At 43.1% G+C, this 8295-nt stretch overlaps 1 protein-coding gene across 1 annotated transcript in view; it reads left to right on the top strand.

Moving 5' to 3' along the window:
- The first annotated feature begins 421 nt into the window (after positions 1-421).
- LOC122365038 (anaphase-promoting complex subunit 1-like) overlaps positions 422-8295 on the top strand; it is a 32651-nt gene continuing 24777 nt past the window's right edge. Inside the window, exon 1 of the mRNA XM_043335918.1 lies at positions 422-471. The gene's annotated coding sequence lies outside the window, so the exon portion shown is untranslated. The remainder of the gene's footprint in view (positions 472-8295) is intronic.

Raw genomic sequence — 8295 nt, 5'->3', positions numbered from 1 at the left:
CTTTCATTAAGATTGCTTTATCTAAGTGTTTTGGCCAGTACAAAGCAAAAATAGGCAATTACTTTTAGAGACTTTTAAGTTGTAAATGACAAACCTTTGACAATCATTATATCATATCAACAAATACTTACAGGTATCTCATGAGATACATCCACATCCTGTATCTGAACACATATTTTAATTTGACTGCGGCGTTTTATATACTAAGTGACGAACTTGCGACATTTACAACACCAAGATACTGTTCGATAATTCTAAAGGAGTTCAGTTGCTAGGCAACACCAATTCATTTGGAGCTTGAGAAGCAAGTTGCTAGGTAACTTAGGTATTCAAATAGCAGTCAAATATTTTTTGAACAGATTCAGGATGCTTCATGGGTTTTCAATATACTATTTATTTCTGGCGCCCAATTATGATTTGTTGAAAAAAGAAGCGGCGCCGTTTAGCGGGAGCTTCGGTGTAAGTCAGAGTGTAAGTAAAATGGAATATTGACTATTTTTTTCAATGGTGCCGTTTACAATCATGATGCAAGTCCAGGCACTGTACTGGCAACGTACTGCATTTTTATGCTTGCATGGTTGGTTAGATGCTTTGTGACTTGTTCCTACTGCATGGTGCACAGGCCGGAAGCACATACTTTATGTATGTGTATGTAAGCACATACATATATACAGAAGCACATACATGAGGCACATACTTTGCTGGTAATGGCAAAGAAGCTATTTGATTAAGCTTCTTCTGCATCACCTTTGCATCATCTGTTGAAGTTTTGGTCTTTGTAAATTTGGCAAAAAACTTTTTGAGTTATGACTTATCACAGATTTTGTGTCATGTTCGGCCAAAAAGTTGCATACTTCATCTAATCTTTACGAAGTTCCTTCCTTACCTTTTTTATTTACTTAACCAGCGGTGGGCAGGTGCTCTGAGCTTCCGCACCGGGCCGGGGGGGTGTGTGTGTCTGAACACCCCCCCCTTCTAACTCGGCTCCTGGGCCACGTAGCGACACGCGGTAAGCGGCAATCGAAAGAACGTCCAAAATAAGGACGAAAACACTTCGGTCATTTTTTGGGTCAGGTGAAAGGTCAGGTCACCAGAGGTCACCAAAGGTCAAATGTTCACTATTTCAACATTTTGGAAACTGCCAACGGCTATCTCGGGAACCGATAGAGCTACAGCACCGCGGAAAAGCGCATTCGATAGCCCTTTTACAGACCTTTCTGAGTAATGTTCTCAGATTTGACCTCAGGTCAACGTTTTAGCCTCCAGAGGGCAAAAACTCCAAAAATAGCTGTTTTTACAAAAAACTTTTTCGGCATTAACTTTTGACTCAAAAGAGCCATGACATTATTTTTGCCACCATCGTGTTCCTCTCGTCGAGACGCGTCGAATGAACTATAATTTGACCTTGAAAGGTCAACTTGAAAATTAAACCTCAGGTCAAGGTCATGACCTGACCGGAAAAGGTCATGTTGCATATCAGTCGATCCGCAACGTTGAGCCGAACACATCTAAGGCGTTTTCAGCGCTCTAGCACGTCTCTATCAGAAGTTATTAGCAAAAAACTGTTAGATTCTGTTCGTGACCTGAGATGACCTCGGGGACATAACGAGGGGTCACAGTTGCCATTTCCCGGTTCAGTGTGTCCATTTTACCTACATCTCGATGTTTGAGAGTGTCTAGAATAGCGTTCGTGCAAAACAGACGCTTTTTTAACAGAAACAGACCTGGAGATCTGACCTAAGGTGACCTGGGTCTGAAATTTTCACAACATGTGCGGAAAAGATGCACGAACAGGTGTGCCAAAAACGGCGGCGCTCCGCGCCGCCGTTTTTGAGATATCTGCGAAAAATCGCAGGGGGGGGTGTACAAACACCCCCCGGCCCGGCGCAATAAGAAGTCACTGAAACCGGCGAAATTGCAAGCTCAGATGCTGACAAAGCTGTAGTCCTAGCTGACTAGTGACTCGTATAGCAAAGTAGGTGTTTTGGCCAAAGTAAAGACTGACCTAACCTTACCTACAACCTAAAATCTACAACCTACAACCAAAAACATACTACCACACATAACAATAGTGTTACTGTTATCTGCGATATTACCTAAAACGTACAACCTAACCCACAGCACCTCTCCTTGGTAGCAAATAGAAGTCTGATGCCTGCTTTACTATTACTAACTACCATAAATTGTTCATAAACTGCAATAACTCTGTGCCATGTAAGAGCAATGGCTGTGCCAAATTTAAACAAGATATATCAAAATTTGACCCCTGAATTGTAGGTATATTACACCCATGCATGACTGGTGGCTCTGCAGACAGCAGAGCCCCCCCCCCGTCCGGTTTTTCTGCAATATCTTCTAAACCGTTTGACGGATCAACACGAAACTTTTGGTACCTTCAGCGGCATCAATTTGGCAGCTCTTGTTAAAATTTCAATTTTCTAGCTAGCATGGTTTTGCCGGAAATGACGTCAGAGTGACATCATGTCGGCCGATTTTGATGCAAAATATTGAATTATGGCAAATGCTCTCAAAAACTCAGTTTTAAGGCTAGATCCAATTTCTTTGCATGAGTGGACTACAAATACACGTAGCTATCTAACTGCTATCTCGAATTTTCAAAAATTTGAAAATTTTGAAAAATATGGATTTACAACTACAAAAAAATATTTTTTCAAAGTTTTTGATTTTTCGCAAAAACTGGAATAGGTATATGTGATAAAACACACACTGATCAACTATTCTAGCAAGTTTTAGCGCAATATCTTCAAAAAATAGTCCAGTTATTTACATTAGTGTCAAAATTGTTCAATTATATATTTTCCAAAACCTTTCAGTACGTTTTCGACATCGTACAACAATATAAATGGCACCATCGTGTTCTGGAGCTTCAACTGCATCTGATAGGCACCATTTTTGTTGGAAAAAATTCAATTTCAAAATTTGACCTTTTCTGACCTGAAAGTGACCTGACCTCCGGTAGATTCAGATGAACATTACCCCAAATGACACAAACGTCATTGTTTTCGAAATCTACGAGTAAAATGGAACATAAAACATGCGTCACGCGACCGATACATGATATACAATTTTCGTGACCTAGGATGACCTGGCCTTGACCTGAAAAAATTGGAAGTAAAAGTTAAGTATCCTCAGGGTATCTAAGGCATATATCAATGAGTGCGTAAACCAAAAATGAGCCTGATCGGACTTGTCAGCCGGCGGTCAGAGCCTAAATTGTGAACAAGCAAAAATGCTGATAATCTTTACTTTGACCTGAACTGTGACGTGATCGGTGACCTTGAGTTCAATGAAAACAGGTTTCGTTCGACAGTTTTTCCAGGGCTATCAGATTATGTTTGAATTTTGACGATCGGCCCAGAAGTTTCGGAGATAAGAGGAAGGGACCCTGGAGAGCCCCCCTCAGTCACTCACGTTACGGAAAATACCCCAGTCATGCGCGGGTTAACCTCAATAGTAACCTTCTCCAGTCAATGCCATTTGGCTAGAGGCTGGAGTCAAAGGCATTTGACAGTCAAGCATGGGTTTCACCATGGATATTGGATAACTAACAAGTAATCCATGGTAATTGACCCTTGCTCTTTTGCAGGGTTTGAACGGCTCCTTTCAGTTTTTCGCGAAGAAATCATGCAGAAAGTGGCCTATCATGACGAAACTTAAAGTACCCTTGAGTTCATCAATTTAACATATACCCTGAAAATTTTATGACCACGACCCAAATGACCTTTGACGTTAGGCAGACAACTGAACCAGTGACAACTGAACCAGGGACAACTGAACCAGTGGACAACTGAAAAACAAGTGAACCAGTAACAACTGAGCCAGTCTTACGTGATCTTAGGTCACTGATATCAAAATTTCTAGATTAAATTTTTATACATACTGTTATTCTTATCAATCACTTTAACCCTCGCCGGCACAGGCCATTTTGCGTCCTTCGACGGCACAAGGGGGGGGGGGGGTGGTACGACTTCCCCACCTCACGTTTGGCCCCTGATCGAGCTAGAGCTTCGCGGAAAAAAAACGAGCGTGCTGCCCGTCACGAGAGGAAGCCGATGATATCCAATTTTAAAGGAAATAGTTCACTTTTTAACATGGGTTTTGAACTGGAATAGCAGTTCCGTAGCCTGGGCTGAGACGAGCATAAATCAGGAGCTTTTACAGCCCAACGATCACCCTAGGCAAAGATATTCTATTTCTCGTCCCGAAAAAGGTGTCTTGCGTTGAGGATGTGTGCCTTGCATATATTCGCATCCAGTATGAAAAGAGCATGGGTACCGAAAATTCTTCAGAAACTAGAGAAATTATCTACGAGAACTCTAGAGAAATTCTCGTACTGATCAATAAGGACATTCAGCAGCAGCAGATCACCCAAATGCCGGTGGCCGCGATAATTTCTCTAGTTTCTGAAGAATTTTCGGGACCCATGCTCTTTTCATACTGGATCGCCTGTGCCTTACAGAAACTGAAAAGTCCTTCCTATATCAAAATAGAGAAAATAATCTTTTGTTATAAATAGGTTTTATTTTCTTTGCTGATCATTTTGAACATAAAAAATCATAAATCCATTGCAAAAAAAAATAATTTCGTGAAAGTGAACTATTTCCTTTAAGGTCCTAGGTCATTGGGTAACCTTCCAGCCGGTCAGGTCAATGACCCGAAAATCGGGAAAATCGGGACCTATTAGAAAGTCGTAAAGTGTGGCTGCTTTCGGGTTTTTCAGGGTGCTGATCACGAATATCGTGTTAGTTTTGATCAGAGATGATGTCTTTAAGCATTTAGACCAGGTCGGGTCAGGTCAACCAGAAGGGGTGGTGACGGGTATTCGTAATACGTGTCAACCACCTCTGACAGCTTTGTAACATGTTACGAAGGCACCAAAACTACTTCGTAAATGTTCAAATGGTTGCTAAATTCGAATTCAGCTCCAAAAACTAGCCTGGGAACATGTAAAACTCGAAAAAGTGAACCGAGGTCACCAAAGGTCAGTGACCTGACCTGACCTTCAGGTGACCTTGACATCCACCCTAATGCATGGAAGCAACATCAAATCACATGTTTGAACGTTTGAAACCACGAAAAGCTTGCAAACGCGCGGATAATGCGAGCCGACATACGCCGAATCGCGATTCCGACCAAACATGGTCTCGGAAAAGAGGTCGCAGGTCAAAGGTCATTTGGGTCAGGGTCATGAAATTTTCAGGGTAGGTGCAACATTGATCAATGCGAGGGTACTGAAAGTTTCGTCGCGATCGGCTGCTTTTTACGCGAGTTATTCGCGAAAATATTAGGGGGGTTGCATCACCCCCCCCCCCTGTGCCGGCGAGGTTTAGGTTCCAAGGTGGTCGTTCAGGTCAGTGTAGCTATGACGAGCATTCTAACTTTTCTGAAGCAAGGTCACTTCGTCGGACCTATTGGTTTTCTACATACGCCTCGGGCGAGGAAGGGGGTGCGACCTGAGACCTCCCTCACCGTTTCGCGCCTAATGGAGCTAGAGCCTCGGGGAGAAAAAAAACGAGGGTGTGCGCCGTTACGAGACTCAGCGCTTGGTACCCAATTTCAAGGTCTCAGGTCAACCGGTGACAGCGTTGGAAATGAAACCTCTTTCTGGTCCCGGCGTTTTATTCTCCTCGCGGGTTACCCGTCCAGCGTTTAGCCTTTTGGGACTCACTCAGGGTCGCAGTTGTTTTCGCCGCTCGCCCTATCCGAGATATAAAGCTAACAGTCACACGAAGCGTATTTAGGGCCAGCCAAATCAGCCTAGTCCGGAGTTACTGTTAAGTACCTATATGCATATAGATTATAGAAAAGGGTTTTGTAGAATCGATTAATTTCTAAGTGGTATCTTCAAAGAATCCAAATAAACTTCGTATGACTATCAACTTTGCACCTCGAATGGGTCGAGCGGCGAAAACAACCGCGGCTGGGCCAGGTTCCGAGCCAGGTTCCGAAAGGCTAAGCGCTAGACGGAGTTAACCCACCAGGAGAATAAAACGCCGGGACCAGAAAGAGGCCTCATGTCCAGTACTGACCAGTGACCTCTGAGGTCAGGTGAAGTGGATAAAAACACGGGTTCAGTGTTGGGTAAATAGCTTATCAAAAATGGCCGCAAAGCCGCGACTTCGCATCATCGAGTTCGCCTAGCTCAAGCGCGTGAAATGGTATGCTTTTTGTTGGGGCAAGGTTAACTTAACCCGGCCGGGCCCGGGGGGTAATCCCAACCACCGCAGCCCGGGGGGGGGCGTTTTTCGCCCCCCCCCCCCTAGAGGCTATTTCACTAACTGAAGTTAGTAATAATAAATAAGACAATTTTGCCATCCGGAAGCTCTAAATGAAGGCTTAGAGGAAAATGGATGCCAGATTCGTGATCAGCGAGTACAAATCTATCATAAACGACCTTTCATGTGTCAAGGTCAACCAAAGGTCATTTGAGGTCACATGAGGTCAACATAAAATTTGACCTTTTCCAAACAAAATATATATCATTCGACGCGGCTTCACACGGCGAATGCGATGGTACCACTGCCGTAGCTCTAGGACCATTTTTGTCGAAGTTATTTGCGAAAAACTAAAACCACATTTCGGGGTCGTTGACCTGACCTCTGACCTCAGGTCACCAAAACTATTTTTCTATTTTTCTCTAGGTCAAACGCTACACAACCGTGCTCGTAATTTGTCTTTATCTCTAAAACTCTATTTTTAGCAGCTATTTGAAGTTCGCGTCTGTGACGCCGAAGTTTGCCTTGCAGGGGTCTAGAAAAATCGACCTTGTGACGTCATCAAGGGGGCTAGGTCAAAAAATTTTACTTCAGAAGATGTCAAATTGATGGGAGAAAAGGTACTGAAAGTTTCGCTTTCCTATCCCTAAGCGTTCGGGAGCTATCGCAAATATTCGCCAGGGGGGGGGGGCGAAAAACGCCCCCCCGGGCCCGCGAGGGTTAAGGTGTTGACCTCGGGTCAAGGTCAGGTCAGAACCCCTCAGATCACGAAAATGTTCGAAGGTCATATCGCATGTCATTTGACTAGTTATACACTATACAGGTCTTCCCGAGTCCATTGGTGGCTTTCCCGGCTCTCTAGCTCAATTTGATCGGGACTTATTGACGAAATACTTTTATGACCTCAGTGACGTCATTAATGACGTCACGCAAGGTCAACAATGCAAAATAGAAGCTTTAAATCCTGCAAAATGCCAGGAGTGCATGACATCACGATTACGTGTGCTTTAGGTAGTTTGAGGTTATTCCCGGCTCCAAAATAATAACAATCTCCATATTTCCCCGTTGAGGCCATGTGACTGACCCGTCCTCATGAGACCTTAGGGAAAAATTCGAGTTATAAAAACTGTCATACTTCTGATGGATAATGCGTCCTGTAAGTTTCATCTCCTTGTGAAAGTTTTGTTGGCACTTAACCCGCGCGGGGCTGGGGTCTCCAGCCGAACGCGCGGGGCTGGGGGGTGTAAATTTTACCCCCCCCCCTGTTATCTCCCGAACTAATGGTCCGATTTGGAAAATTCAAACGCCAATCGAAAGATCTCATCACGAACAACTAAAAACATGTACTTAATTTAAAGTTTGAGGTCAAGGTCAAGGTCAGGTCAAGGGTACAAATTGCAAGTTCTTACAGTATCGGCCTTGCACCGTAGTTGCCGAAGAATGGAGTCATGGACTGAGACTGATTGCCCAAAACGTGTTCTTAGGCTACCAAGACAATATTCGTTGCATACAATATCATTCAGAGGTCAAGGTCAAGGTCAGGTCAGGTCAGGTCACCAAAAACAAAATATAGAAAAGGGCATGTGCGACACATGTTTTATGGGTGATTTTACTCATAGAATTCAATAGGCACACTCAATAAGTGATATGGACCACCTCTGGATGAATTTCAGGTCGAGGTCAGGTCAAGGTCAGGTCAAGTGAGGTCAAATTTAAAGTAAGGCCTAAAAAGGTGTCTATCTGATGCAGTTTTTCACGGCAAATCGAATGGTGCTACTTTTGTTTCCGTACGAGGTCTAGAACTTCAAAAAAAAAATCATTTTTCAATTTTTTTTGTGTGTCGTGACGTCATAAAATGTTTAATAACTCCCACATTTTTGAACCGATTCTTCTAAAAATTGGTATGTATGTGCATATAGACCCCTTCTCTGACATATATTCCGGTTTTTTCGATGCACTGAAAATTTTGAATTTTATAATTATTTTCCCAAAAAGTCAGTTTTTTTTGGAAAAAAATTTTGGCCAAAATCCAAAATTTTCAAAAAACCGAGATAGCCAT

The sequence above is a fragment of the Amphibalanus amphitrite genome, unplaced genomic scaffold (genome assembly GCF_019059575.1).
Source record: "Amphibalanus amphitrite isolate SeventyFive unplaced genomic scaffold, NRLGWU_Aamphi_draft 000712F_arrow, whole genome shotgun sequence".
NCBI classification, from domain to species: Eukaryota; Metazoa; Arthropoda; class Thecostraca; order Balanomorpha; family Balanidae; genus Amphibalanus; species Amphibalanus amphitrite.
This window is presented reverse-complemented; position numbering and strand designations above follow the sequence as displayed.